Source organism: Pygocentrus nattereri, chromosome 1 (assembly GCF_015220715.1).
Source record: "Pygocentrus nattereri isolate fPygNat1 chromosome 1, fPygNat1.pri, whole genome shotgun sequence".
Classification (NCBI taxonomy): Eukaryota; Metazoa; Chordata; class Actinopteri; order Characiformes; family Serrasalmidae; genus Pygocentrus; species Pygocentrus nattereri.
In genome coordinates, this window is record NC_051211.1 from 14,103,544 (window position 1) to 14,111,048 (window position 7,505).

Here is a 7,505-nt window from a genome sequence, read left to right on the forward strand (position 1 = left end):
GGCAAGCTTTTGTAGCTGTGTATATCCATATTCATATCACCTAATAGAATTGTAGGAATGTCTTAATGTAAGTCAATAGCTCCATCTAGAGGATATTTAACAACCTGCAGACAACAGTTGTAATTACCTACGTTTATAAATGTGCTCAGTGTACACACAGCAAAATTCTTCCACTGCTGTAACTGACAGCTCTGATAGCAAAGATAACAAAAAAAGATAACAGCCTTTGTCATGTGCTGAAACAGAATCACTGCTGTTACTGGTGGTAACTGAGTATGTATTTTGAATAAGCAGGTACCTTGCACATCTGTGAAGCACCATTAATTCTGAACACATTTTGGAGCTGCCTTTTAGACACCATCCTTTTTCAGGGATGTCCACGCTTCTTGCCACATGATAACACCAAACCTCATTCTGCATGTCACAACAGCTTGGCGGCACAATCAGAAAGCGCAGGTGCTAGACTGGCCTTCCCGATCTTTGATTACATCACCATGTGCGTGGGGAAAAAAATCTTAACCAATAAGATCATGTTTCATCTCCCTTTGCCACTTATGATCTACTGAAACACTCAGCCAGCTCACAGACCCTCCATGATTTTGTGGCTTATTCTGAAATATGATTCCCAATTCACATTGACTGTAAGTGGGTTGCCAGATGTGCTGAAATAATGTGAAACTACATAAAATTCAGATATTATAAGCATATTGGGATCGTTTCTTCCAGTTTGGAATGGAATCTAAAAAAGTGCCAGTCAGTTATGAAAGAGCATAAAAATAAGTGATTAATTCATGTGAATACATTCTTGGACTGGCTCAGTGCTCACCACACGAGGGCACTGTAAGAATAATCATTTGAAGCAGACCACAATAACCATGCCCAGTTTAGTTTTTACACACTTAATTTATCACATAGCCACCAATAAAGAGTAGTATGTAGGAACTCCAGAATGTCTAATGCTACAGATGTTAAAGCCTCTACTTCACCGGCAGTTTGGATCTCATGTGGAGTCATTATTTGACTAATTCAGGCTCCACCCACTTATGTCTTCTTTCATAGCAACTGCTGTGAGACTGAAAAAAGATTTTAGATTCCCTCTGTAATACTGAGTTTCCAGTTTAAAACACTGCACCGCTGAGCTGGATTCTGCTGTTGAAGCTACTTGAAAATAGGCAGGAAACAACAACAAGCTTGCACTAAATAACCAAATCTGCACCATATCTGTTCTAACAGTCTGATCTTTCTCAGTAAGGGCTTCTTGGCAGCTATACATCCTTTCAGACTCATAGTGTTGAGTCGTCTTCTCACAGTGGAAAGATCGATAGAATCACCTGCAGATTTTTCCACATCAGAACCAAGAGTGAAACTTGATTTTCTCCTCTCTCTCAAAGATGTAAGCTTTAAGGGGGATTTCCACCAACTTCAAACTAAATTTCTATGTGATTCAGTGGTTGAGATAAAAACAGTCATTTACAGTGGTTTGATTAAAAGGGCTCATTTGCAGAGAAACTTGCCATCTCTTTACAGTGGTGATAGGAACCAGGAGTCCTAATGTCTATTTTATTTATTTATGACATTTTATTTACTATTAAAAACCACCAGTGAACCTACACTATATTGCCAAAAGTATTTGTTCACTTGCCTTCACACACATATGAACTTGAGTGGCATTCCATTTTTAATCCATAGGGTTTAATTTGATGTCGGCCCACCCTTTGCAGCTATAACAGCTTCAACTCTTTTGGGAAGGCTTTCCACAAGGTTTAGGAGTGTGTTTATGGGAATTTTTGACCATTCTTTTGACCATAATCCCCCTCCACCAAACTTTACACTTGGCACAATGCAGTCAGACAAGTACCATTCTCCTGGCAACTGCCAAACCCAGACTTTTCCATTGGATTGCCAGATGGAGAAGTGTGATTTGTCTCTCCAGAGAACACGTCTCCACGTCTCCACTACTCTGGAGTCCAGTGGTGGCGCTTTACACCTCTGCATTCAATGCTTTGCATTGCGCTTGGTGATGCAAGGCTTGGATGCAGCTGCTCAGCCATGGAAACCTATTCCATGAAGCTCTCTACGCTGTTCTTGAGCTAATCTGAAGGCCAAATGACGTTTGGAGGTCTGTAGTGATCGACTCTGCAGAAAGTTGCCGACCTGTGCGCACTATGCGCCTTGGCATTCGCTGACCCCGCCCTGTCATTTTACGTGGCCCACCACTGAGTTGCTTTCATTTACAATCACTTTCAATTTGTTATAGTACCACTGACAGTTGACTTGCACAGGTGGCATCCTATCACGGTACCATGCTGGAATTCACTGAGCTCCTGAGAGTGACCCATTCTTTCACTAATGTCTGGAGAAGCAGTCTGCAGGCCTAGGGGCTTGGTTTTATACACCTATGGCCATGGAATTGAATGGAAGACATGAATTCAATGATTTGGATGGGTGAGTGAATATTTTTGGGAATATAATGTACTTGTGTCTTTTGAGTTTTTATGTAATGTTGATGATAAAATAGTGGTCAATCTGAAAAAATATGTTTTTTATTTGGGGACTATTTTGCCTTAGCACAACCTCATGTATCCCTCTACCAAGAATGGATTAAAATAAATTGATTAAAAAACATTATTACTAAACTACCATAAAGCAACGTCTCATATATCAGGCAGTGTTTGCATAACCATTTCATGTAATAACTTTCTGTGAGAGAGTTTTAGAGGTGGACATCTGATTCCTATCACCACCACTCTGAGCAATTCTGACTCTGTAAGTTTCCCTAGAATGGAGCGTTTCACACCAAGCAACTCTGAATGACTATCTTAACCATTTAATTGTGTGGAACTTTGGAAAAATTGGTTGAGTTTCCCTTAAGTACTACATATCTGCTGGGGACAGTTTTGGTGGTGTACTAGGCCTGGCATTGTTGTTTGGAGTCTCATTTTCTCAGTATGTTTTCAACAGTTTTTGAACTCCAGTTTTGGAAGCTTTGATGTTCCATTTAGCTATGGAAGCGGATTATCTTATCTCCCCAAAGATCTCTTAAATGATCACTTTCATGGCCATTTTGGCTGGACACTGAATAAAAAAGGTAGTCTCTGACTTTTGCCCAGCAATAGCATGTTGCTATTAAAGAATATATATTTGGGTAAAGCCTTGATAGGTCAGTTCAGCAAAAAAAGAATAATTTTTGGAATTCGTCTAAGATTCCAGAGTTAAAAATGTTTTCAGAACACAATAGTAGTATTCTCAATGATTTAGAATTCATAGCATATCATCTCTCTCTCTCTCTCTCTCTCTCTCTCTCCCTCTCCATGTATATATGAATGCTTATCCGTACAAGTGGAGAAATATGAACTCATCGGCTTATTTACAAATCCCAGCAAATGTCAGAACACTCCTCATTCTCTATCACCAAATATACTCCGCCAAATCTCTGTAAGGCAGTCCAATAATGCCATATGAAATGCAGTTATGGGTCCTTAGTCACAGGCTGCTATGAGCTCTTAGTCATCTCCTGCTTTTCTTATGGCCTCCTCTCTGTTTACTCAGAGAATAATGTACGGACGCTGGTCTTATTATGTCTGATGCCAAGAAAGGTCAAACTTGACTGATTGACGGGTGTCAAAGCTGGGGAAGGTGACAGACATTCTTGTGCCTGTCACTGAAGAGAGAAGAGAGGAGGACAGGAGAGAGGATGAGGAATACATTCCATATAATCCCTTGCATTTGTGTGTATATTGGCATCTGTATTGAATAAACCTTTGGTATAAAAGGAACAAAGAGGGCTGTTAGGTGTACAAAGTGACATGTCAACTTTAAAGGGCCCATGTTTTAGACTTTTCTTGCCCATTTATGATGTTTGTGTAGTTTTTACACAAAACAGTCATAATTTATTTTACCATGACCGCTTTCTAACCCCTGTCACTTAGAATTAAACAGGCTGTTTCCTTTACTGTGCCTTTAAGCCTGATATATGGAAATGATCTCTGTTCTGACTGGCTGCCTTATATCGTGCTTCATTCAAAAAGCAGTCTAGGCTGAAACTCCAACGCAAAAGTCTTTCCTCTCCGTTGCATGTCCTATAAATTGCAAATGCTCATTCTACACTGAGCAAAAATATAAAGGCAACACATTTTTCATGAGCTGAACTCAAAGGTCTAAGACTTTTTCTATGAACACAAAAGGCCTTATCAAATATCTAAATCTGTGTTAGTGAGCACTTCTCCTTTGCTGAGTTAATTCATCCACCTCACAGGTGTGGTATATCAAGATGCTGATTAGACAGCATAATTATTGCACAGGTGTGCCTTAGGATGGCCACAATGAAAGGAAGGCCACTCTAAAAATGTCCAGTTTTACTGTACTGTTGAGGGAGGGGTTGCTGGATATTGCGGCAGGAACTGGAACATGCAGTCAAATACACCGATCAAGAGCATCCCAAACATGCTCAATGGGTGACATGTCTGGTGAGTATGCTGGCCATGCAAGAACTGGGATCACTTCCAGGAATTGGGTACAGATCCTTGCAACATGGGGCTGTGCATTATCATGCTGCAACATGAGGTGATGGTTGTGGATGAATAGCACAACAATGGGCCTCAGGATCTCATCACGGTATCTCTGTGCATTCAAAATGCCATCAATAAAATGCACCTGTGTTCATAACATGGACACGCCTGCCCATACCATAACCCCACCACCACCATGGGCCACTCGATTCACAACGTTGACATTAGCAAACTGCTCACCCACACGACGCCATACATGCAGTCTGACATCTGCCTTGTACAGTGAAAACCGGGATTCATCCGTGAAGAGAACACCTCTCCAATGTGTCAGACGCCATCGAATGTGAGCATCTGCCTACTCAAGTCGGTTACGGCGACAAACTGTAGTCATGTGGAGACCCCGATGAGGATGACGAGCATGTAGATGAGCTTCCCTGAGACGGTTTCTCACAGTTTGTGCAGAAATTCTTTAGTTATACAAACCGATTGTTGCAGCAGCTGTCTGGGTGGCTGGTCTCAGACGGTCTTGGAGGTGAAGACGCTGGATGTGGAGGTCCTGGGCTGGTGTGGTTACACATGGTCTGCGGTTGTGAGGCCGGTTGGATGTACTGCCAAATTCTCTGAAACGCCTTTGGAGACTGCACATTTTAGAGGCACACCTGTGCAGTAATCATGCTGTCTAATCAGCATCTTGATATGCCATACCTGTGAGGTGGATGGATTATCTCGGTAAAGGAGAAGTGCTCACTAACACAGATTTTGACACATTTGTGTACAATATTTGAGAGAAAAAGGCCTTTTGTGTACACAGAAAAAATCTTAGGTCTTTGAGTTCAGCTCATGAAAAATGGGAGCAAAAAGAAAAGTGTTTGCGTTTATATTTTTGTTCAGTGTACTTTATTTGACAATGGAAACATGTGGCTTAAATAAATAGTATCTATTAATAAGGTATAAATACAAACTAGTAGCCACAAGTTCATGTGATTTCACCTCCATTTAATTAATATAAGGCCATACAACAGGTTTTTTTTTTATTTCTAGTGAGCAGGTACTGAACAAATGTTGCATACCATTCAAGTAACAGCTTTAGCAAATATGCTAAAGTGGCTAACTATAAATATAAACGTGTAGCCACCACCCTGCTAGAAAAAACAACATAAACCAGCATAGAGCATGGTCTGTCACCAGCAAAACCAGCATATGTTCCCTTTGGATGCTGGTAGGCTGGTCAGCAGCAATGGAAGTTAATATGCTGATCACCAGCAAAGCCAGTATATTGCTGCTGTCTGAACTAAACCTTGTATCTCCAAAATAGTACCTTTACAGGAGAAGGAAAAACATGCTTTAATTTCAATGTAAGTCAATAGAACCAGACATTTTCAAGTAATTTTTGGGACATTTGTTTTGGTCCATTCATCATGAAATTTTAACACAATGTAAAGAGCATCAGACATTTTCCTATTTAGCCAAAAGCTGAAAAATGGCAAAAATGGAGATATGAGGTTTTGTTTCTGACAGCTGTGATATGCTGTGTTTTGATGCTGGTATGCTGGTCAACCAGTATGACCATGCTGGGGTGACCAGCTAAACCAGAACCAGATTACACCAGGCTAATCCAGGATTAGAGTAGGATTAACCAGCATAGCCCATCTTATATCAGCATGAATTGCTACTGTTTTTCAACAGCTGAAGAACTGAATCAATGAAATAAAAATGAAAGACAGATTAGAAATACAGTGTTTATTCAGGGAGTCAGTAATACAGTAGTCCACCAAGCTTTCACATTCAGATTAAACAGGCAGCTTTTGAGGCTGCCCTAGTACACCAATCCTAAACAGGCTCTACTGAATTTGGGCAGAACCACCAAAAGATATGTGACAGACAATGCCACAGACACACACACATCTACTACCAACACACTTTCAGCATCATTTTCAGTCTGCTGATTACTTACGGTAACACTTTACTTGAGCCCTGCTAACATAACATTGACCTAACCGCACCAGAAAGATGTCATAGTGCATGTCATATCGTTGCTGTCCAAAGAAAAACATGTGTCTCCATTTTGAAACATGCCAGTGGATCAATAGAAATACTCCAGAATAACTTAAACACTTAAATTAGCTTTACATCAAAAGTTAAGAACATTTTTAAGTTACTATTTTGGAGATACTTCTTTTTCTTTGGATGCTGTCATGGGGGATTTTGTTCAGTAATATGACAGTGTCATTTACATATACAGCATTTGGCAGGCGCTCTAATCCAGAGCGACTTACAATTGCATCATTTTTACATAGGTAGGCAAAGGTAGTGTTAGGAGTCTTGCCCAAGGACTCTTACTGGTATAGTGTAGAGTGCATAGAGTGGGATTGAACCCCAGTCTTCAGCACAGAAGGCAAAAGTCTTACCCACTACACTACACCAACCTCACAGTGTCATACTAAGTGTACTCTAGCCATCATGACATCAAACATTTGAACATTGCCGGTAAATGATACAGTTATATAGATGGATGAAACCTGCCATGGCATATTTATAGCAAGGCCAATGTTCTGTAGCAGCATTCAAGTGTTACCTTGTATTTTTTGTATAGTACATTGTCGTAATTTCAGCCTCCACCATCTTTCTACTCAAAAACCCCAACCCATCATAAAGAGATACATTGCTACACTAGATTAGCACAATATTAAGACACTGTTGTCATGCATTGAGAGACTAGGAGTCTAGCATAGAATTTTGGCTCTATAATGAATCTTGTACTTAACAAGTGTGTGCTTTATGATCATGATGGCTTCCATGTTTGTTATGTTTGGTCCAACACTTCTCACTACTGGTTTTTATAGACAACAACCACAAAGCAGATACTGATATTAGTTACCATAAACAACCCACATACTTGGTGGACATGTTATACTTCAGGGTCAGACCCAGTATCTGCTAGCCTTTTGCTGACCATGTACTCATGAGATCCACAGGCTGCAGAGTGGGTTTGGGTTA